The sequence below is a fragment of the Eptatretus burgeri genome, chromosome 3 (assembly GCF_056783735.1).
Source record: "Eptatretus burgeri isolate ZD-2024b chromosome 3, Ebu_testis_v1, whole genome shotgun sequence".
Taxonomy (NCBI): Eukaryota; Metazoa; Chordata; class Myxini; order Myxiniformes; family Myxinidae; genus Eptatretus; species Eptatretus burgeri.
The window spans coordinates 100,334,591-100,357,473 of NC_140963.1; the positions used below are offsets into that span (position 1 = coordinate 100,334,591).

At 48.6% G+C, this 22,883-nt stretch overlaps 1 protein-coding gene and 1 pseudogene across 10 annotated transcripts in view; one reads left to right on the plus strand and one right to left on the minus strand.

Annotated features, from left to right (window-relative positions):
• The window catches only part of LOC147030532 (inactive dipeptidyl peptidase 10-like), a 780,352-nt gene that overhangs the window by 596,626 nt on the left and 160,843 nt on the right, over positions 1–22,883 (minus strand). The gene's annotated exons all lie outside the window — the stretch shown is intronic.
• Positions 2,123–4,394, plus strand: LOC147030534 (uncharacterized; annotated as a pseudogene).

Genomic DNA, 22,883 nt, shown 5'->3' on the forward strand with positions numbered 1-22,883 from the left:
TGCGCATGCCAGAGCGGGACCACCAAAGACAACTCTGACAGAATTCTTCACCATTTGCCGAACGGATGAGTTCGCAAAAACACTCACTTATCATGAAGTTCCAGAGTATTACACGTGGGATTCTTGCAACAAAAAGTGGATTTGACGCAAGAGGGGAAACTACAGAACCACAATTCCCTGGTGTATTCAGAAGCCCTGCTATCGGTAAAGTTTACACGGTCAATTCAAAACAGAGTGCTATTTTTTACGCATGCTACTTCACCAGGAACATGGTCCGACATCGTTCGAAGATCTCAGGAGTCATGAAGGTGTAATCTGACAAACAATGAGAGGCATGTCTGGTGAAGGGACTTGCAGAGGATGACAACCATCTACATAATGCCTTGCGAGAGGCAACTATTGGACAGAGCCTGCAAAGTCTTCGGAAATTATTCATTGTCCAGTTGATTTTTGTGAACCAAGTAACCCACTCGCACTCTGGAATTATCATAAAGCTGCATTAGCAGAGGATTTTTTTTCCATCACCACAACGTTGATGTTGACAATGACCGCACAGGGGAAATGTACAATCTTTGCTTGATGGAAATAGAAGACCACATCCTCGCACAAGGAGGTCAAACTATGGATAACTACAACCTTCCTGTCATTGATTATACAACGGCCGCAAACCACGCACAGGAGTACGCTCGGTACGCGAATTTCGACGTATGTGAACAAAACCAGTACATCAACAACCATGAGCATCAGCTGACGGCAAATCAGAGAGAAATATCAGCACTATTTCTCGACAAAGTAAACACAAAGCACTGCGTTATCACCTTTGTTGATGCTCCTGGAGGGACAGGTAAAACGTTCCCCTTGAATTAAATTTCCACAAAGATCAGATCGAATGGCCATATCGCAATTGCTTTAGCATCGAGTGGTATAGCTGCAACTTTACTAACAGGGGGACGTACTCTACATTCCGCCTTCAAAGTAACCCTGAATGCTCACAAACAAGATACACCAACCTGCTCTATTTAAAATGGGACAATCGCTAGAGTGATGAACGAAGCCAAAGCAATTATTATGGACGAGGCTCCGATGACACACAGGGCCGTGTATGAAGTGATCGATAGGACCCTACAGGATATTTGTGGAAATTCAAAAGCATTTGGTGGCATCCCGGTAATGTTCTGTCGAGACTTCCGCCAAGTACTACCCGTTGTGAAGCAAGGAACACGTGCAAACATAGCCGATGCGACGCTGAAGCGATCGCCGTTATGGCGCAACGTTACAACGTACCGACTGCACGACAACATACAAGCACAGCTTCCAAACGACCCCACTGCTGCAAATTATGCCGACCTCCTTATGAACATTGGAGATGGTAACTACCCTGTTGAAAATAAACCGGACACCATCACTTTAACAGAAGGGATCCACCAGCACGAAACTCCATCCAAATTAATCGAGTAAATCTATGTCGGATTAACAGGATGTGCTCCAAACGACAACTGGTTGTTAGAACGAGCGATACTCGCACTTCTAAATGAAACAGTGGATGCTGTCAACTCTACCATCATTGACCGCTACCCAGGAGAAGTCAAGATTTTTAATGCAATCAACACTACACTCACTCCGGAGGAAGCGGTGCACTTTCCCGTTGAATTTCTGAATTCCATTGAAATATCAGGGATACCACCACACAAACTTAAGCTGAAAGTGGGCTGCTCAGTTATTGTTCTACATTTAGTGTATGTTGTTATGTAGCAAATCATACAATAGTCAACTTTTCATATAGAATCTGGAAACTTGTGTTTTTTCACTTCCTAAAATCACATAGGACTACAAATCAGCTGTTTCCAATTTTTCCAAACATTGCTAATGACAAAAATCCAAGATGGCGGCCAGCGAGTGACGAAAATCGATAAAAATTTTGATGACAAATTTCGTTTCGTATTTTCAGACACAGTGTATGCAGTCGAAGATCTATAACAGACATCATAATCATAATCCCCAACACTCATCAATATGACCACCCTGATATCTTTGCCTGATCCTGCATATTTAGACAATATACGTGTGTCTTTTACATAAAAATTATCAATTATGTGTTTTTTTCTCTATTTGCAGATAAGTCATGGCACAGAGTGAAGAACCCCCGGAGAAAAGGGCGCGCACAGAAATAAACTAATATGGAATAGGCAAAGCCTAGAAGCGAACATAGAATTCTTCTTACATTCGCTTCTGACTTTACATAAAACTTGTTCACAACTGTAGACTTGCCAACTATACCGTGGTACATGTAAGCGCCGCACAGCTGATTATTTTGACGCAATTTCCGGTTACTTCGGCCTGGATTCGGGATTAGCGATCAAATAATGTAAATCACGATTAAAAAATATTTTTTGATGATGCGGGATTAATCTTTATTAAAATTAACTTTGGGAAAAAATAATTGAATAAATAAATAAATAAACGATCACTTCTGGTCAAGAATAAAAGTAATTAAAAGTTCCGGAAAGAGTTTCAAAATCACTCCCGGTAATGTTAAATACAAAATAAACACTTCCTGTCATGAAAAAAAAAAAAATCACCTTCGGAAGTATAAAATTAACTTTGGGAAAAAAATAATTGAATAAATAAATAAACACTTCCGGTCATGATCTCCCGGCATGCATCATTCCCCATGAAAAAAACGGAAAAAAAAACAAAAAAAACCCAGAAACAAAACAAAAACGGAAGCAAAATGGTCATAGCCAACGACACGGATTCACAATTGGCAGGGTATTGCGTTGTTGTTGTTTCCTATTCTCTCATGTGCACACGTCAAGTAATATTCACAAGATAGCAATAAAACCCAATTGTGTTTATACACCGCACAGCGTTTAACAACAACCAGAAGCAAAAGGTCATATCCAACGACACGGATTCAAAATAGCCAGGGGTATTGTGTTGTTGTTTCCTATTCTCTCACGTGCACGCGTTAAGTATGAAGCTCACTGCGTTCGCTATAAACTATGCATAAAGTGTCAGAGTTCCAAACAAGACCAATTGAAAGAACCACCACTATCTGAGGAACATTCAACGTACGCAAATTCTTGACAGCGGTTCGTTTGAGAGCGAGTTTTGGGAACAGTGAGTTCATTACACTCAGTGAAAAAAAAAAAAAAAAAAAAAAAAATCAAAAAAAAAAATCGGGGACTTGACAGCAGGTGATCAAAGTGACAAGTATGTTGTGTGGCACAGAACATGCTATGCAGCAAGCACCAATAAAGAACATATAAAACGTGATGAAAAGCGATATAAACGAGCCTGTGCAACATCCGATGTTAGTCTTCTTCAACGAACCATAGGGAGACCAGCTACCTCATCGCACCATGGAGAACCTGAAGAACTGTCACTATCAGGAAGGCACACTCGTTCAAAATCCATGAACTACGATAAAAGCAAGTGCTTTTTCTGCCAAGGCAAAGTTCAAGATGTTTTGCATGAATGCCGGTCAGGAAATATTGGAACTCTGATACATGATATAGTGCAACACTCCAACAACCCAGAGTGGAAAGTGAACTATGCTAATGTCATATCTGACAATGAGGCACTGTCACAGGACATTGTGTATCACAAGCAGTGTATAACTGAACAGTGGCAACTTCTGAAGCGTGAGCTTGAGTGTGCTGGAGACAGTCTACCCTCCTCAAATACCTCAACCGGTGGCAATACCGATGATAGTGAAACAACTGTTCACTATATAGCAGCCGAAATCAAGTTCTTTGCTGAAATACAGGAGCGTATCGAACAAGGTGAAATCATACCGATCGATGAAGCAGAAAAGGACTATGTATCGAAGATGAAACAACACGATATTGAATATTGGTCAATATTTTCAAATGCTCAAACAGCACAGAGATGGTTATGACAGAAAATCGATAAGAATGTCAAACTCGTTGAGTTCACACTATTACCAAATAAGCCTACGCCGATACATTCCAAAGCCAAACAAAACGCAGCAGTCGGAGAAGCAGTACACAGACCTGACCCACATGATAACATGAAGATCTTCGAAGCTTCCATGGTGCTACGTAAATCGATTGAGCAGGTCAAAATGGACCCATGGGTTTTCAATGGAACGCTGGAAAACTCAGCAGAAGATGTAGTTCCACATGAACTACATAGCATGATTCTATGGATCTTGAAGGGCATGTACACAGTAAAAACTGAAGCCCGAACACACGATTTGAATCAGTCAGCAACGATAATCTCTCAGCAAATTCTGCAAGCACATAAATCAAATCGTCAAAGGTGTGGAGAAGCTACTTCCGACTCAAGGATGCATCACTGAGCATATATTGCGCGCACACCTACAAGCCAACATATAGTTGCAAGACTTAGTAGCTGTACCAATTCTACTGGATCCTGTTACTCTGGGACGGCGACAACTGGAGGACGGCCACTATGTCCCAGTTGTCTCAAAAGTTCCAGCAGCACCGGAGGCTGTGGTGGAACTTGTGAAGTGTTCCTGTGTCGCCAGTAAGTGCAGTGGATGGTGCTCTTGTAAGGCACATAATCTAGCCTGTACAGAGCTCTGCAAGTGTGAAGGAGCTGAGGACACATGCAATAATGTCGCAATTGATGAGAATTCAAGCGATGACGAGGAAAATGAGGACTTGGATGACTAAAGAATAATTATATATACCGAAGCATCTTTGTTTTGTATTTGCACATCCATTCAAATTGTATGTTCTCAGGACTACAGAACGTCCTTTTGTGCATATTTGGCTGTCATCATTTGGGGGGTTCGTAAATAATGCCTAACTGGGTTAAATTTAGTTGAACAGATATTTTTTATGATCTCTGAATGTGCTATAATGGGTATAATATGGCGATTTCTCAAATTTTGGATTTTGTTGACTGCTTATGAAAAAAAAAAAAAAATTGGAAACAGCTGTTTTTGTGTTCACTGTAAACATAGGAAGTGAAAAATTACAAGTTTCCAGATTCTACATGAAAAGTTGACCAAATTACACAATGAATACACTAGTTCATTGGATCCACCAAATATCATGAATGGCACCCACTGTACAGTCTACCGAATGAGCCCAAATGCGATTTAAGTAATCCTGATTAATGGACCGGCAGCAGGAAAACATGCATTCATTCCAAGGATACCACTTATACCATCCTGCAGTGACCTGCCATTCCAGTTCCGTAGATTACAATTTCCCTTACGACCTTGCTTTGCCATGACAATAAACAAAGCACAGGGACAGACGTTCAGCATAATCAGACTAGATCTGAGTTCGCCTGTTTTCTCACACAGAATGTTGTATGTTGTGGCATCAAGAGTTGGATCAAGATCAAAGCTGCATGTCCATGCCCCAGACAAGAAAACGAGAAACGTTGTTTTTAAAAATGCGCTGCAGTAGACGACCGGAGAGACCCGTTCGTAACAAAATTGACCGACATATGCTTTCATTTATGAATTACCACTCGAAGACGGGTACTTTGCGAGTATATATATATATATATATATATATATATATATATATATATATATATATATATATATATATATATATATATATATATATATATATATATATATATATTAGGGTGGTCCAAAAAAATGAAAGTTCGAATTTCTCGCGGGCATGTTTGCCAAATCGTTCCTGACGTTGAAAAACGCAAAGAAACAAAAAATTAGCAGATTTGGAGGTGGTTTAGGGGATCCATCAAAGTCTCAACGGATTCATTATAATGTCACAATACTAATAGGAAAAATGAAAGGAAAGCATAAAATGTTCTCAGTGGGCAGTGGGCAATTGGCGGTCGGTGAATTTCTCCAATGGTTGATCCAAGAGGAACAGTTCCGTGCTTTTCCGTGTAGAACACGCCATACTCACTCACTCTGGGAATCAAAAAGAAGAAGAAAAAAATTAGAGATAAAAAAAAAAAGAAAGAGTACTTTAAACACCGACCGACAGCAAACCGAAAGCTCAACTGACGTCTCCTTCTCTCCCACTGACGTCGTCTTCTCTCCCACCGGATGTAGCAACTTCCTTATTCTTGATGGACCCCTAAATATTTTTGGAACTGTGGCAAATTTGGCCAGGAGTATTTTCTAGTCAGGTAGAACAAAATAATCAACATGCCCCAAGAATATTCAAATTTTGAATTTTTCCCTTATGATTTTGGACCACCCTAATTTATATATATATATATATATATATATATATATATATATATATATATATATATATATATATATATATATATATACATACACACATACATATACACACACATATATATATATATATATATATATATATATATATATATAAATATACATATATATATATACAGATATATATATATATATATATATATATATATATATATATATATATATATATATATACTATGACAGTTAAACTGTCTTACATAAACAGAATGACAAGTGAATACATGACAAAAGAAATTGCAACAATGCCACAAAATATTTCAGCATTGTAATCAATAACATTTGAGGTCATGTCATTCTTGTGCGAAGGAATTTCTTGACCGTATTAATGCTCCATGCCGATGAATCCATCAAACAAGTCACCAGCAGATAACCCAAGCCTTTTGTGCCATTTAGATTCAGACCCATTCAAAATGATAGCATAATCCTTTTTTGGGTTCCAGCTTGTTAAAATGTGGCAATAGCCTATTGTGTGGAGGAAAGATAGCCATTCTGAGGTCATCCATCATATATTGCACTGAGTAGTCAATGCAAGGCTGTATTGCAGCCTGGTTCAGCCAAACCCGACTTCTTCATTCTGCTGCATTGGATTGACACTGGTGGAAATAAATCAGCATAAAACTTCAGCTTCTCGTTGTGTACTCAGTTTTTTTTAATATAAATCTCATCTAGTAGGTGCTTGTCCTGCAGTCTGACCTGAACACCCAATGTGAAACTGTTTCTGCGTACATGACAAGGATAATATCTGAGCAAGATTTGTCTTTCCAAACATAAAAAAAAAACAGCAAAAGATTAATCTGAACATCAAAATGCAATGAATAACGATTTAACATGTTTAATTAAAAAAAAAAATCAACCTTCTGCTGGACACATAGCATCAAGGATTTTATGCTGACAGTTCTCAAAATGGAATAGAATATACTTTGCAAACATCTTATCAGTAGGCTTTTGCATTTCATCAGTATAGCATACTGAGAAAGATTCTCAAGTGTAAATCTAATAAATAAGATTCAGGGGATGTATGCCTGTGAAAGGGTGGAGGAGCTCCATCCATATTGAGTGCCCAACTGTCTCTGCGGACGTCCTCCTGCAGTTGGGTTACTATGTTTTTCGGAGGTGGTGACAGAATTTGCACTCTGGCTACCGTAATACCCTTCAATCTGCAAAATAAAGAAAAACACAAGGAAAATTGATAACCCACTCAGTGGGAGTACCTCCTGTGCAGCTGCCCTCTGCAGGGCAGCTCACCAGATGACGGAATTGGGGGCAAAGCCTTCGGGACCCCTCCACTCTGATGGTTGGAGGAAAACCACGGGGTAACCTTCCCAGGTCAGATTGCGGTAGTGCGTGTTGGGGTGGGGCTGAGGTGTTGTCCACCAGACGGCAGTCTCCTTGGGTTAACCTGAGGTGGTCCCCTTCAGGTGGGTGCCTGGAATGTCCTCTTTCTAAGAGAGGATGATCACGTGTCTCTGTTATCATGTGAGCTAAAGAGTTTGAACATCGGTATTGCAGCACTCTCTGAGGTTCGGAGACAGAATAGTGGCGAGACCATGGCAGATGGCTACACCTACTATTGGTATGGTTGCTCTGATGGTTACCATTCCCAAAGGGTTGCTGTAGCTGTGTCCACCAACCTGACTCTAATGATAATTGAGGTAACAAGTCAACAAGCGTTTTGTGAGACAAAGGAATTGTTACTCCTTGGTGTAATTTCCATTGTCTCTGTATATACTCCGAATGAGGCGAGTGATCTCCTGCAGTTGGGTTACTATGTTTTTTGTGAAGAACATATTCTATGCCACGCTCAAGTATGTGGTTGATCAGTGCCCCATGCAAGATACTCTTCTAGTCTTGTGGGATTTCAATGCATTGACTGGAATTGATAGGGATGATCATGAGACATGTGTTTGTCCCCATGGGTCTGGAACTGTGAACGAGAACAGCACTAAGTTCCTTGACTTTGCAAGGAATCATGGACTTTGTGTGGCTGGTTCATGGTTTCAGCACCCACAGGCTCATCACTGGAATTGGTATTCCAACGCTGGTCGTGTGGCAATGGAGATTGACCATGTGCTTGTTTATGGTTGCTCGAGGGTGATCAAAAACTGCATGGTGTACCAGAATGCTCAGTTCCTCAATACCGACCATAGGCTTGTAGTCGCAACTCTGAAGTTGCAGCAAAAAAACTGGAAAAATGCTACCATCCCAGCCTAGGCGGGATGGTGGCAAGCTCAAGGATGAGAGGGAAGCTGAGGAGTTGGCAAACAGACTGAGTGAGGATTTAGGGGGTCTGGGTGCTTTTGGGAATCCTGAAGAGTTGTGGAGTGCCTTCAAGACAACCATCCTTGGTGTTGCCAGTGAATGTCTTGGAATTCATTGGAGAATGAAGAAGAATTTTGTCTCTCAAGTGACACTGGATACAATTGACCAGATTTGCAGTGTCAGGCTTAATGGAAGATGCTGAGCTGTTCAGGAAGTTGAGGCATAAAACTGTACTCGTGATGAGGGTGGACAAGGAAGCCTATGTGTGAGGAATCTGTGAAGGGGTAGAGCATCACCTGTGGTCAAATGATCCTCGTCCTGCTTCCAGGGGAATTTGTGCATTGCGTTCCTCCAAGCCCTTCCCTCGGTGTACTGCAGTTAGAGTGGAGGGTGGTAGGCTCTTGTCAGAGGAGTCTGAAGTGAAGGCCCACTGGACCGTTTACTTTGAGCGGCTATACCAGGCTGACCCAACAGATGATGTATGATGTTAGGGGTGCTATTTTCCTTATTGCTGACCAACCAATCAACACTGTGATCCACATTCATTTGTGGAAACAGTCATGGTGAACTGGTTGGAATGGGGTAAAACTTTCTTGGATCAGTGGCATCCATCCTGAATTTCTCAAGGCTTGTGGAACTGCTGTACTCGTGTCATTGCAAACAGTTCTGTGCTCTGCTTGGAGCACAGACATAATCTCAAATGACTGCAAGAGGAACCTTGTTGGTCCTCCCTGGAAAATGGAAGGGTTATCGCCAGGACTGCAACAACTACAGAGGGGTGATGCTGCTCTCAGTGCCAGGCAAGATCTGTCCACAGATAATTCTTGATTGAGTTCACCACCATCTGCTTGAGCACCAGCACCCAGAGCAGTCAGGCTTTACACCAAAGAGGTCAATGATTGACCGTATACTTGCTCTTCCGGTCCTCACCGAACGCAGACAAGAGTTTTGGAACGGGCTGTTTGCAGTCTATGTTGACCTCTACAAAGCTTTCGATTCATTGAATTGTGATGCCTCTGGAGGATTCGGGTCTTTTTGGATTGCCACCAAAATTGATCAATCTGATGTCTAAAGGACACTCTGGGACTGAGAGTACTGTGAGATGTGGTAACACTATCTATGACTTATTTCCAGTTGTTAGTGGAGTTCCTCAGGGGTGTGTCCTGGCCCCCACACTTTTCAGCGCTTGTATGGACTGGATTCTGGGGATGATGTCAGAGAGATCAATAACATCACTGCCCTGCATAAAAAAGGTGCAAAAACAGATCCCTGTAACTACAGACCAATCAGCCTTCTCCCAATCATCAGCAAGGTTATGGAATCCATCATCGCTTCAGACATGAAATCCTTCCTCTTCTCCAATGGCTTGATTTCCAATCATCAATTTGGTTTCAGACCAGGTCACTCTACCCTGGATATGCTGCTTCTGCTCTCCCATCAATGGATGGAGGTCCTCAATGCCAGACATGAAATCCGAGCCGTATCCCTGGACATATCACATGCTTTTGACACAGTCTGGCACCCTGCACTACTCACCAAACTCTCTTCCCATGGTATTCAAGGGCATCTCCACTCATGGCTCGCAGACTTCCTCTCCTGTCGCAGTCAATGTGTGGCCCTAAATGGAGTTCTTTCATCCCCTCTTCCTGTGCAGGCTGGAGTTCCTCAAGGTAGCGTTCTGGGCCCTGTTCTTTTTCTGGTTTTCATCAATGATCTCTCCGACTCTGGAAAATCCTCTATTTCTCTTTGCCGACGACTCCACCCTCTGCCGTACCATCTGTCATCCCTCAGACCGGCAAGCAGCAGCTTCTTCGCTCACTGCAGATCTGGATAAAATCACAAACTGGTCCAACACGTGGAACATGTCTTTCAATCCAGACAAATCTCACACTCTCACTATGTCTCTTCGAAAGGACCGTTTAGAAAACCCCCCCATCCACTTTCTCAACAATCCTCTGGAAGAAGTCTTTTCTTTCAAGCTTCTGGGTCTCTATCTGCCATGACCTTTCCTGTGAAAGTCACATTTCCAACCTCGCCTCAAAAGCCAGTCGCCGACTGGGAATCCTCCGTCGTGCAAAGTCCTTCCTCGGCCCTCTTGAGCTCCTGACCACTTACAAAGCTTTTGTCCATAGCATGATGGAGTACTGCTCTCCCCTCTGGGCTGGTGCTCCTGCCTCCCACCTTTCTCGGCTTCAAGCTGTCGAAACCAGGGCATTTAAGATCATCGGCATCTCCCGCAATGAAGCCGAGTCTTTGGGCCTCTCACTCAATCACCGCAGGTTGGTCGGTGGTCTTTCTGTCTTCTACCGACTCCTCTCCAGCCTTGCCCCCCCCTGCTCTCTCTGCGATTTCTCCCCACCACATTTCCACAGGGCGCTCAAGGTCCGCCAACAACCCCCTTCTGGTAATACTACCAAAATCACGAATCACTTCTCATCTTCACTCTTTCATTCCTCTTTTTTTCCCGCCTTGGAATAAACTTCCTCACTCTATTCTTTCCCATTCTTCCCTCCAGGCTTTCAAAACAGCTGTTCACCACCACCTCTTATCTTCCCCCATCCAAATCCTCGATCTTTTCTACCCCCAATAATCCACCCAAGCCCACTTCCTTCAATTCCCCTGCTTCCTCCCTGAAAGTCCCTGTAATGTCCATCTTCTCTTCACCATGTTCCCCGTCCCATCCCCATCCCTCTCCCTTCCACAGTTCACCTAATGTGTCTGTTCCCCACTGTTTTGTCCCTTCCACTCCCGCCCCTCTTGTCTCATGCCCCCTTGCTGTGAGTTGTGTGTTAGCTCTCATACGAGCCTCGACAAGGTATACAAAAAAAAAAAAAAGGTGCGGTACATCATTTGGGAATGTCAAGATCTCTGACATTCATTTCGCAGATCATGCAGTCATGTGTGCGGAGACTCTGGATATGCTTTTTGGGGCCCTCGAGGTGCTAAATGAAGAGTCAGAGCCACTTGCATTATGGGTTTCCTGGGTCAAAACTAAGATCCAAGCTTTCAATGACAGCTTGGATGCTGCTATCTTGTCTTTACCTACTTGGAGTGAGGATATTCAGGTCACCGAGTGATTCACTTACCTTGGCAGTAATTTTCTTGTCTCCGCCAGATGTCAAGAGACGTCAGCATCCAGCCTGGGGAGTCATAATTTTACTGGATCATGGGGTGTGGCACTTAACTGTCTGTACCTGTGCAGGAAAACGAAAGTCCGAGTCTTGAGGTCCAGTATAGCTCTGCGGATGTGATTCGTACTCTGACCAGGGATCTGAGATGGAGACTTAATTCCTTTGGTGCCTGATCCCTTTGGAGAATACTTTGCTATCACTGGTCAGAGGTGTCCAACTAGAGGCTGATGAGAGAGACTAAAATCAGATTTGTTACCTGCATAGTCTGTGAGTGTCAGCTGCGGTTGTATAGAAATGTGGCTTGTTTTTGTGACGCTGATATTGCTCACCAGATTCTATCAGCAAGGGAGCTTCATGAGTGAAGGAGGCAAATAGGCCGACCATGTGCATCATGATTGCAGCAGGTTGATCAGAATCTCAAGGAGATGGGGTTGGGACAAGCACCTGCTGTGGGATTGCCAGACGGAGGCCCCTGGAATACCGGCGGAAAGTAGACGGAGTGACTAGCTGCTCCGGCGTATGCTCCCACACCTGAAGGCTCAGCTTTGCCATTAAGCCTGGCCTGTGACTCTGGTAAATGGTATCCAGTGTCCCATGAGACAAAATTCTTCATCAGCATTCGGTGAGTTCCAAGACATCCACCAGCAACATCAAGAATAGTGGTCTTGAAGGCACTCCATAACTGTACAGGATTCCCCAAAGCAAACAGAACCCCCACCCCCCCCACCCCCATCCACATATCCCCAATCAGCCTGTTTGCAAACTTCTCAGCATCCCTCTCATCCTTTAGCTTGCTACCATCCAGCCAAGGCTGGGTGGCAGCATTCTCCCAGATTTTAGCTGCAACTTCAGAGTTGCGCCCACAAGCATGTGGTCGGTATTGAGGAACTGAGCACTACGGTAGACCCTGCAGTTTTGGATCACCCTCCAACAACCATCAACGAGCACATGGTCAATCTTCATTGCAACACCACCAGAGTTGGAATACAAAGTCCAGCGATGAGCCTGTGGGTGCTGAAACCATAAACCAGCTACTCTTCATCCAAGACTTCTTGCAAAGTCAAGGAACTTAGTGCTGTTCTCGTTCACAGTTCCAGACCCATGGAGACAAACCCATGTCTCATGACCATCCCTATCAGTTCCAGACGATGCAATGAAATCGCACAAGACTAGAAGAGTATCTCGCCTGAGGCACGAATCAACCACAGACTCGAGTGTGGCATAGAATGTGTCCTTCATGGTGAGATCACTCACCTCAGTCGGAGCATAGACAGAGACCAGAGAGAGGACACCGAAGGAGTGACGAATCCTTCATCTCGTTATACACTCAATGACCGATGATACCTCAATTATCATTGGAATCAGCTTATTTGACAGCTACAGCAATTCCTTGGACATGGTAACCTCCAGAGCGACCAGACCAATCATAGGTGTAACCACCCACCATGATCTCCCCGCAATCCATTCTCCGAACCTCAGAGAGTGCTGCAATACAGATGTGCAAAAGCTTGAGCTCAGACAATAACAGAGATAGGTGATGATCCTCTCTTCGGGATAGGTCATTCCAGGCACCCACCCGAAGGGACAGCCTTAGGTGAACCCAAGGAGACTGCTGTCTGGTGGATGACATGACACCACCGGGACACACACTATTGCAATCTGACCCGGGAAGGTTACCCCATTGTTTTTCTCCTATCATCAGAGTGGGGGTCCTGAAGGCTTTACCCCAACCCCATGCAGAGAGCAGCTACATAGGAGGTACTCCCGCGAAGTGGGTTTTTTAGATTTCTTTGTGGTATGTGTTGTGGAATGAAGGGTTTTACGATGGCCGGAGTGCAAGTCCTGCCACCAACCTCCTTTAATCGATGTGCGATCGCCGGTCTACCCTCCGTGTGGGTACTTAGGTCGAATTTGGCGAGCAACCCTATCCCACGCGGGGGGCCGATTGGCACGATCGTGGTGAGGCCGAAAGGCCCACCCGTGACTAGTTCCCGGCGTTAGTCCGAGAGGGTCACGACGGGATTGTCCGTCCGGTGGGCGACGTGCCGCGATTCGAGTTACGTGGCCGTTCGCACGCCGGCGGGCGCGAATCCGCAACACTGGTGTCAGGTCGTGCGATATAAACTCATCGCCCTCCTCGCAGCACTGGTATCGGAGAACGGGAAAACGGGCTCTCCTGTCTCCAGCTAAATTCACGGGAATCGGTCCAGGGGTGAGAGGAGCGACCCCCGATTCCCTCCAAATTACGAGCGATTCAAATTAACCCTTTACGAGAAATAAGACGGCGTCTCAAGGCGAGCGGGAGCCGGGGGTATTAGAAATGGATGTAGAATGTGTAGAATCCATGGTCCAGGATGAAAACCCCGAGCAGGAAATGTTGGTTGTGCAGGAACACGAACTCGTCCAACTGAACCCAGAGCCCGAAATAGGTGCGGCGGCGGCCGCGGTGTATGACACCTCCCCTCCCCCTCTCCACCAAAACCCTCCCCCGATCCCTGCCGAAACGGCTCACCCAAGCGCACCCGACATGGCCCAGCTATGCGCCATGCTGGCGGCAATGACAGCGAGGATGGATACAAACACAAATGAAATGAAAAACGAAATAAAAGGCATGTACGAAAAAATGGATGCGAATACACAACAAATGAACGAAGTGAAAATGAAAATGGATGCGAATACACAGCAAATGAACGAAATGGAAACAAACATGAAGGAAGAAATGAAAGAGCTGCGGGGTGAGACCCAGAACATGGGAATGAGCCTAAAAGGAAGCTTGGAAGAACTAAAAAACGAAATGAAAAAGGAAGTCGACACGATACGAGCGGAGGTGACCGGGTTAAAAGAGAAAGTAAAAGGAGTGGGAGTCGCAATGGAAGAAAGTAAACAAGAGAGGGTAAACGAAATAAAGACGGTGGTGGGAAAGATAGACAAAGTAGGAAAAGGATTGGGAGAAGTAAAAAAGGGACAAGACCAAATAAAGGAGGAAATAGGGAGGAACACGACGGCGATAGAGGAATTAAAAAGAGAACAAGGGAAAATAAAGAAGGGATTGGGAGCCGTGAAGGAGGACTGTGAGAAAAGACATCGGGAAATGACAGACAGAGTTGAAAACCTGCGAAAGGAGGTAAAAGCGGAGACACAGAAAGGATTAAAGAAGGTGGGGGAGGAATGTAGAAAGAGACATGAGGAGGTAATTAATGAAATGGAGCGGAAAGCCGGAGAAAAGACAGAGGAATTGGGAGAGCAGATAGAAAAAAACCGGGGCGAGACAGAAGAGCAGTTTAGGACAACGAGGGAGGAAATATCCAAGACAAATAAGATGGTGACACAGGTACAAGGGGAGGTGGAACAAATAAGAGAGAAAGTCGGGGAACTGTCGTTAGGAACGATAGGGGAGGAAATAAATGGGGTAATAAAGGAGAAAATGGAGGAAATGGAGAGGAGACTGACGGATAGGGTGGAGGCCCGGTGTGAGAGGCAGGGTGACCTCCTTCAGGAACAAGAGGAGAGGATATACTCCCTCGAGGCGGATCGTGCCCAGGTGGGGCCGGTGTCACAAGGCGGAGGAGGAGGCTTGCCCGATGCGGGGGTGAGCATGCCAAGCTTGGGGAGGGTAGAGGCCGCGGGGTCTCTTGGTCTAATGGGGGTACACAGTATGACTGTTCCGGGGGGTGTGCAGAGTGCGAGTCCAATGGCTTGGGAGAGTAAGCGGGACGACGCGGGGCACGGACAGACACGGACAGGGGTGGTAGAGCCCCCGGGCAAATGGCTCGGACCCTGCGGGAGTGAGGCACTGTTGGGACTGGGGAGGTACACCCCTCCCGGAGTCCCTGGGGAACGGGAGGAGACCTCGAAAGGACCGAGGGTGCCGCTACCCCCGTACGATGGCAAGACGGACTTGAGGGCATACATGGCCCAGTTCCATTGTGTTGCCAGAGGCAATGGCTGGAACGAGGTGCAGGGTGTGGCACAACTCACAGCGGCCCTGCGTGGCGTGGCTTTGGAAGTCCTGACCACGGTACCCAGTGAGGGTCGAACCTGGAGGATCTCCATTCGGCCCTAAAAAACCGATTTGGCATGGACCAGCAGAGCGAGCTTGTTAAAGCTCAGCTCAACGGGCGCAAACAACGTCCCCAGGAATCACTGGGAGAATTGGCACATGACATTCGCCGCTTGGTGGGGATCGCGCACACCAACATGCCACCGGAGTACCGGGAGGAGATTGCCCTGGACCATTTCCTTCGAGCAATAGGGGGCACCGATGTCGGAGCATTGCTCACCGTATGGCACCCGGACAACCTCCAGAAGGCGGCTGATACTGCTGCCTGCTGGGAGGCAGCCAGAACGCCATTGGGAGGGGCTGGGCGGCATGCGGTGGCAGTCCGACAGGTGGACCCCGTGAACGACAGTGCGCTGGGAGCCGGGGCAACCCTGGGCGACCAAGCGCGAATGGAAAGGATGGTGCAGGGCATGTTCGACCGCCGGTTCGGGAGACCTGGGGAGAGGCGGTCGGGCCCGGGAAGGGCGGGAGATGGGCCATCGGGGGGTACCCCAATTCGGAATGGAGGGGGGTATAATTCGGCGTACCGGAGGCAAACACCTTACCAGAGGAGGTGTTATAATTGTGGCGCAAGGGACCACCTGCAGCGGGAGTGCAACGCCCCGCGCAGGGAAAGGCCCCAGCGAAGAGAAGAGCCTCGGCCCCCTAGACCACCAACTCCGCCCCGGGACAATAGGGATAGCCAGGCCCAACCATCACCCCCCACCAGTCCCCGGGAAACTAAGAAGTGCCGAACATGTAGGGCCGTGTTCGGCAGACTCGGACGGAGAAGAGCCCTCAGAACTGCGACAGGTCATCAGTTGTGGCCAAATTGGCAAAGGTAGCTTAACAATTCGGTGCAAGGTTGCCGGCGTAGGGGTAGACGCCATTGTGGACACAGGAGCAAGCGCCACGATCATCAGCCCTGTGGTCCTTGATTCGAGTGTAGACGGTTGGGATGAGATCCACCGTCTGCAAAACCATAGTTTGCAGCTAGCTACCGGGGCAACGGCCCCTATCATAGGACGTGGTTTCGTGTCGTTTAAATTGGGCACCGTGAAAACTAAGATAGAGGTTTGGGTGGCGGAGGTGTACGACCCATGTCTAATAGGGTTGGATGTGCTGACGGCCGGTGGTTGTAAGATCGACTTGGGCCGGGGGGTCAAGCAGTTGGGTGGTGAGGAGTTGCCGTTAGGGGGCGTGAGCACGGATGAGAGGGTGGAGCTGGAGGCTCCTGACTCCGTGGTCATTCCCCCGGGTGCCGAGGCGGTGGTCCCGGCCCGGTGGCGAGCACCCCCAACGTGGCAGGGCTCCTGCGGCCTGGCGGAACTACCGGCAGGGCCGTCAACCCCGGGTTTAGTCGTGGGCCGCACCCTGGTAAGTACCGACGGGCCAATAGCGCCCGTGCGGGTGATAAATGTTAGCACGGAACCACGCACTATCAGGAAGGGCACGAAGGTGGCAGATTGCACCCCAGTAAAAGAGGTCGCAGAGCTGAGGGACGATAACGTCGAGCTGGACCGGCCCCAGAGGGAGTCTCCAGACTCTGTTAGGAATTGGCCCGGTCCCATTTGCGAGATGGTAAATCGGAGTAGTGTAGATTTGGAGGATGCCCAGCGGGAGGCCTTATACAAGCTGGTCGACTGACACATCGGGATCTTCTCCTTGTCACCCGAGGATATTGGACGTATGGGCCTGGTGCAACATCAGATCCACACCGATGGGGCCCGGCCTGTCCGTCAGCCTGCTCGAAGGCTCCCATGGAGCAAAAGAGAGGAGGCTGATGAGCAGGTTGAAAAGATGCTCAATGCAGGTGTCATCGAGCCCTCGGGAAGTCCTTGGATGTCACCAGTTGTGCTGGTTAAAAAGAAGGATGGGACCACACGTTTCTGTGTGGACTATCGCCAGCTGAACAACGTGACACTCAAAGACTCCTATCCCCTGCCTAGAATTGACGATACCCTCGACGCCGTTGCAGGCTCTAAATGGTTCTCAACTTTGGACCTCAAGAGTGGGTATTGGCAGGTGGAGATGGATAAGACGGGGAAGGAGAAAACGGCATTTTCCACAGGGAAGGGACTGTATCAGTTCACTGTGATGCCGTTCGGTTTGTGTAACGCCCCGCCACCTTTGAGAGACTGATGGAGCGTGTACTAGGCGGCATGCCGTGGCAGTCATGCCTGGTGTATCTGGATGACGTCCTGGTACACGCTAAAACATTCACCCAGGAGATAGCCAATTTGGACCAGGTGTTTGGGCACCTCAGGCAGGCAGGGCTGAAATTGAGCCCAGAGAAATGCACTTTGTTCGCGACAGAGGTGGCCTATCTCGGACACGTGATAGGCCGCGAGGGGGTGAAGACCGACCCCGGAAAAATTACAGCGGTAGAGGAGTGGCCCGTACTTACAACTGTCAAACAGGTACGGGGCTTTTTGGGACTTTGCTCCTACTACCGGCGTTTCGTGGCAAACTTTGCGGAGATAGCCAGGCCCCTTCACCGGTTGACGGAGAAGGGGTTGAGATTTAATTGGACGTGGGAGTGCCAGGAGGCCTTCCTCAAATTAAAGGGGTGTTTGACATCCACACCCGTTTTAGCGTACCCCACCGATGACGGGATGTATACCCTGGACACGGATGCAAGCCAGGAAGGATTGGGAGCAGTCTTGTCTCAGACACAGGGGGGCGTGGAAAGAGTGATCGCGTATTACAGTCGGGCCATGAGTAGGCCCGAACGAAATTATTGCGTAACTCGCAAGGAGCTATTGGCTATGCTGTCTGCCGTGAGCCATTTCCACCCGTATGTGTACGGGAGGAAAGTTTTGGTTCGAACTGACCATTCCTCCTTGCAATGGCTCTTACGGTTCAAGGAACCGGAAGGCCAGATTGCAAGGTGGTTGGAAAAATTGCAGCAGTACGATTTCAGTGTGGTCCATAGAGCCGGTAAGGCTCATGGGAATGCCGATGCGCTCTCTCGACGCCCCTGTCTGAGAGAAAACTGCAAATATTGCACGAGACATGAGGAGAGGGACCAATAGGCAGACGCCTCCCCGAAACTCCCAGTCCGTGCGGCCCGGGTGGTAGGCCCAACTTTGCCACTAACCGCGGGAGAGGAATTTGGTGGATTGGCATGGAGCACGGCCCAGCGGGAAGACCCCGTGATAGGGCCAGTGTACAAATGGGTCCAGGAAAACAGGAGGCCCAGTGGGGAGGAAATCGCCCCATTCGGAGCGCGAACAAAGGCATACTGGGCTCAGTGGAGGACCCTAGAAATGAGGGACAACATCTTATATCGCAAGTGGGTGGAGATTCCTTCCGAACAAACTTCTTGGCTGGTGATAGTCCCTGATGGGTTTAAGACCCAAATTTTGAAACAGGTGCACGGTACCCGCGCCGGCAGCCATTTGGGCAGGACCAAAACAAAATCTCGGGCCCGCCGGCAGTTCTATTGGGTTAACATGGGGCGCGATGTACAGGACTGGTGTCGAGCATGCGACGCCTGTACTGCGAAAAAGGGACCGCCACAGAGGATGAGGGCCCCACTCCAACTACATCAGGTTGGGGCTCCCCTTGAGCGAGTGGCCATGGACATTTTGGGACCACTGCCCCCTACTCGCCAGGGTAATAAGTACATCCTCGTAATTATGGACTATTTCACCAAATGGCCGGAAGCCTTTGCCCTTCCCAGCCAGGAAGCAGGAGTTGTGGCCAAGGCCTTCGTAGAAGGATTTACATGCCGGTATGGGATTCCGCAGGAGCTGCACACGGACCAGGGACGAAATTTTGAGAGCGAATTACTAAAGGAGGTGTGCAGGCTCCTGGAAATTCGAAAGACACGGACAACGCCCCTGAGACCACAGTCTGATGGCATGGTGGAGAGGTTCAACAGGACCCTGGTCCAACAGTTGGCCCTCTTCACCGCCACTAACCAAGAGGACTGGGACGAACACCTTCCGTACCTCCTGATGGCCTATCGCGCGTCCCAGCACGGGTCTACCGCATGAAGTCCGGCGCTGTTGATGTATGGACGGGAGCTGAGAAGCCCCGTCGATTTATTGTGCGGTCCGACGCCTGAGCGGCTTGATAGGCCCCCGGGGGAGGGCTATGCCCGTCGGTTGGAGGAAGGCATGGAGAAGGTCCATGCCTTCGCACGACACCAGCTCCAACAGGCGGGCATAAAGATGAAGCGCAGGTACGACCACCGGAGCCAGGTGAGCAAATACCCACCGGGGGCGAAGATTTGGTTCTTTAACCCCCGGCGGAGGAAGGGCAGATGCCCGAAGCTCACCTCACCTTGGCAGGGCCCGGGGGTCGTCCTGGCGCAAATCAGTGACGTGGTCCTAAAAATTAAAATGGGACCACGAGCCCTTCCCCGGATCGTCCACGCGGACCGCCTGAGGCCTTACAAGGGCGACCTTACGCCCTCATGGATATGTCTTGCCGGAGGAGTCGGTGCTGGAACAGCCGCTCCCGCAGAGGCGCAAGGCTCTCAGAGCCTTGCAACGAGTCCACGAGCCCAGTAGGAAGGGAGGAAATCCCCCCTGGGAAATAAGGATTTGAGGACATGGACAGACTTGTGAATGCGTAGAGGGGACGTAGTTTAGCTACGTAGTGTTAAAAGGAACGTGCTACTAGTTTAAGGGACGACGTGGGAGCACGAGTTAGTTAGGGGAGGTAGTTAGAAGGATGGCAGAGTTCAGCGTGAGTGTGTTGAAGAGTTGGTGAGTGAAGTGGAAGCATGTGCTTGGTGAGTGAGTGAGGCCAGCGGGTCTGTGTGAATGGAGCGAATGGGGAATGCATGGTGCGATGAGTGATTGGGGGGAGGAGTGACTCCCGCCCAAGGGACCCCGGGGTCAGTGTAGAGTGAGTTAGGGGGTTAGTTAAATTGAAAAATGGAGGTCGTTTTGTTGTTGGTGTGAATGTAGGCTCGAAACCCGTTTGGAGGGGTGCAGGAGCCCTGTTGATGGGCTGGGAGCGTGGCTGCGAAAGGTGAGTATCGCTGAGTGGGTACCCCGGGCACCAGGCTAGTCGGCTGTAGTAGGCCAAGGGCCCATGGGGGGGCCGGGATAGCGTAGTGGGAACGGGTGCGCCTGCTTGGTGCGGGGGCCCGGGGCGCCGTTAGCCGCGTGGGCAGTGTTGTGGGCACGGGTGACCCTCGGAAAGGGGCCTGGGAAGCCAGCCTGCCAGGTGTGCGTTTCAGGGGAGGTGCCATGGGGGGCACTCCCCGGTGTTTAGGGAGCTGGTAGGCTCGGAAGCAGTGTAGTGCCCGGGGGTGCCATCGTCGGAGAATCAGCAGAGGGTCGTGCCTGCCAAAGGGAGCCACGTGTCCCAGCCATGAGACCGTGTGAGGGCACGGAGAGAAAATTGTGGGGCGAGGCCCGAAATTGTGAGGACACCAACACAGGCGACGGGAATCTGGGTTGTTAGAACCAATAGTTTAAGCGAGAGGCGCTTGTTGAAAGCCCCGGGGTAGTTTAACAGTTAAATGGATTGGGTAGATTAGGAAGTGTACCCCTCCGCACCATCCATCCCCTCGCTCTCGTTGTGGGCCGCTGGACCCACTTTGTGTTATAGATCACTGAACTCTGGGGAGGCCATCCTGAGGCTTCGTTGGGCCTCGACACAGGACGTTAGCTCTCCCTTATTCCCCTCCGGGAAGGGAACGTAGGGGTTGGGAGTAGGCTAGGTGACAGGATAGGTTAGCCGAACAAGGACGATAAAGGGGGTTAGGGGACGATTTATAGTGGGGAAGTAAAAAAAATATATATATACAAGTTAGGGCTAAATTGGGGTTTGACAAATTAAGGGAGTGGGTATAGACAGTGACAGGCAAAGGCGATAGGTTGGGAGGGAGACCGTAGGGTAGGTCCGAGCCCGCCTTCCGAGTGGCCAGCACCACCGCACTCCCTCCACCAACCTCCACCGAACGGCAAAGGCTGGCCAGCTTCATCTGCTGGCTGCGTTGCTGCAAGGCCTGTGCCGGCTGGATCGTCTGCAGCTGTTTTCTTCAAGGCCTGTGCCGGCCAGTTCATCTGCCGGCTGTGTTTGCCTGCAGCGGCCTTGTTCTGCAGGCTGTGTTTGCCTGATCACCTTTGCCATGCCATGCCCACTGCCCCTGTTCACCAGCCACGTTCAATTTTTGCTTTGCCCTCCCCCCCCCCCCCCCCGTTCATTGCCATGTGCGCCAGGATCAGAAAGCAACAGTTTGCAAGCTGCAAGAACTGCCCTGTTGGCAGCTACAACACGGGCCTGCAGTGGCGGCCCGTGCACCGTGTTTGCGTGCATCCATTCATCCATCCATTCGTTGTGCTCATTGCGTGTGCCACTTGAGCTGGCACGGAGACTGCGTTTGTGCAGCCCATGCACCGTTGTGGTTCACAGCGTTCAGTTCGAAAGGGAAAGCCTTGGACTGCGTGTGAGCAGCCGGCCACGTTCCATGTCACCTGCATTGTTTGAGCCAGAGACTGCATGCGAGCAGCCTGGCTCCCTGCTAACTGCTTTCTTTTTGCAGAGTCCATTGATCCTGGGCCATGGCTTAGTGTAAAATTTGTAAGTTAAGGTTAAGATGTACTGTACATATGAGTGCGCCCCCGGCATGTCTGTCTTAGCGCCGGCAATTTTATTTAAGTCGTCCGTGTGAGTGGGTTTGTTTAGGTAGTTACTCAGCCCTTAGGTTATTTATTTTGGGGACACGAATACCATGAATGTCGCACTCAGGGATCCGTAGGTAAAATGTACTAGGGGAGAACTACACATGATGGCACACGAAAATTTGACGACTCGGGACGAGTCTGTAAAAAGGGGAGGGGGTAGTGTTGTGGTTGACGAAATTCGCAAACCACCATTCAGGTCCCTTAGGTGAGATATCTCTGTAAGTATATGTGCAGTTAGGCCCAAACCCGTTGTTTAGAGGGAATAAATGTCATTCATTCGGGCTGCGACCCTTCTAGATAGCCGTTTTTCTTTTACTATCTTTATTTTGGACCAGCCGCCATTACTACCATTACTACCACCACCAACCACGTCTCAACAGCCATCACACAACCACCAACCGCAACGCCGCTTCACAACCACAGCCACGACCCTTGCCGTCACATCTCGCTCTCGCAACCATCGCATCACCGCCATTCCCGCGCCGCTTGTGGACACCGATCCTGGACTCGTGCAGGGCGCGCGCCGAGCGGCGGGTGCAAAAACACCAGCCTTTCCGAAGAAATCGGATCAAAAA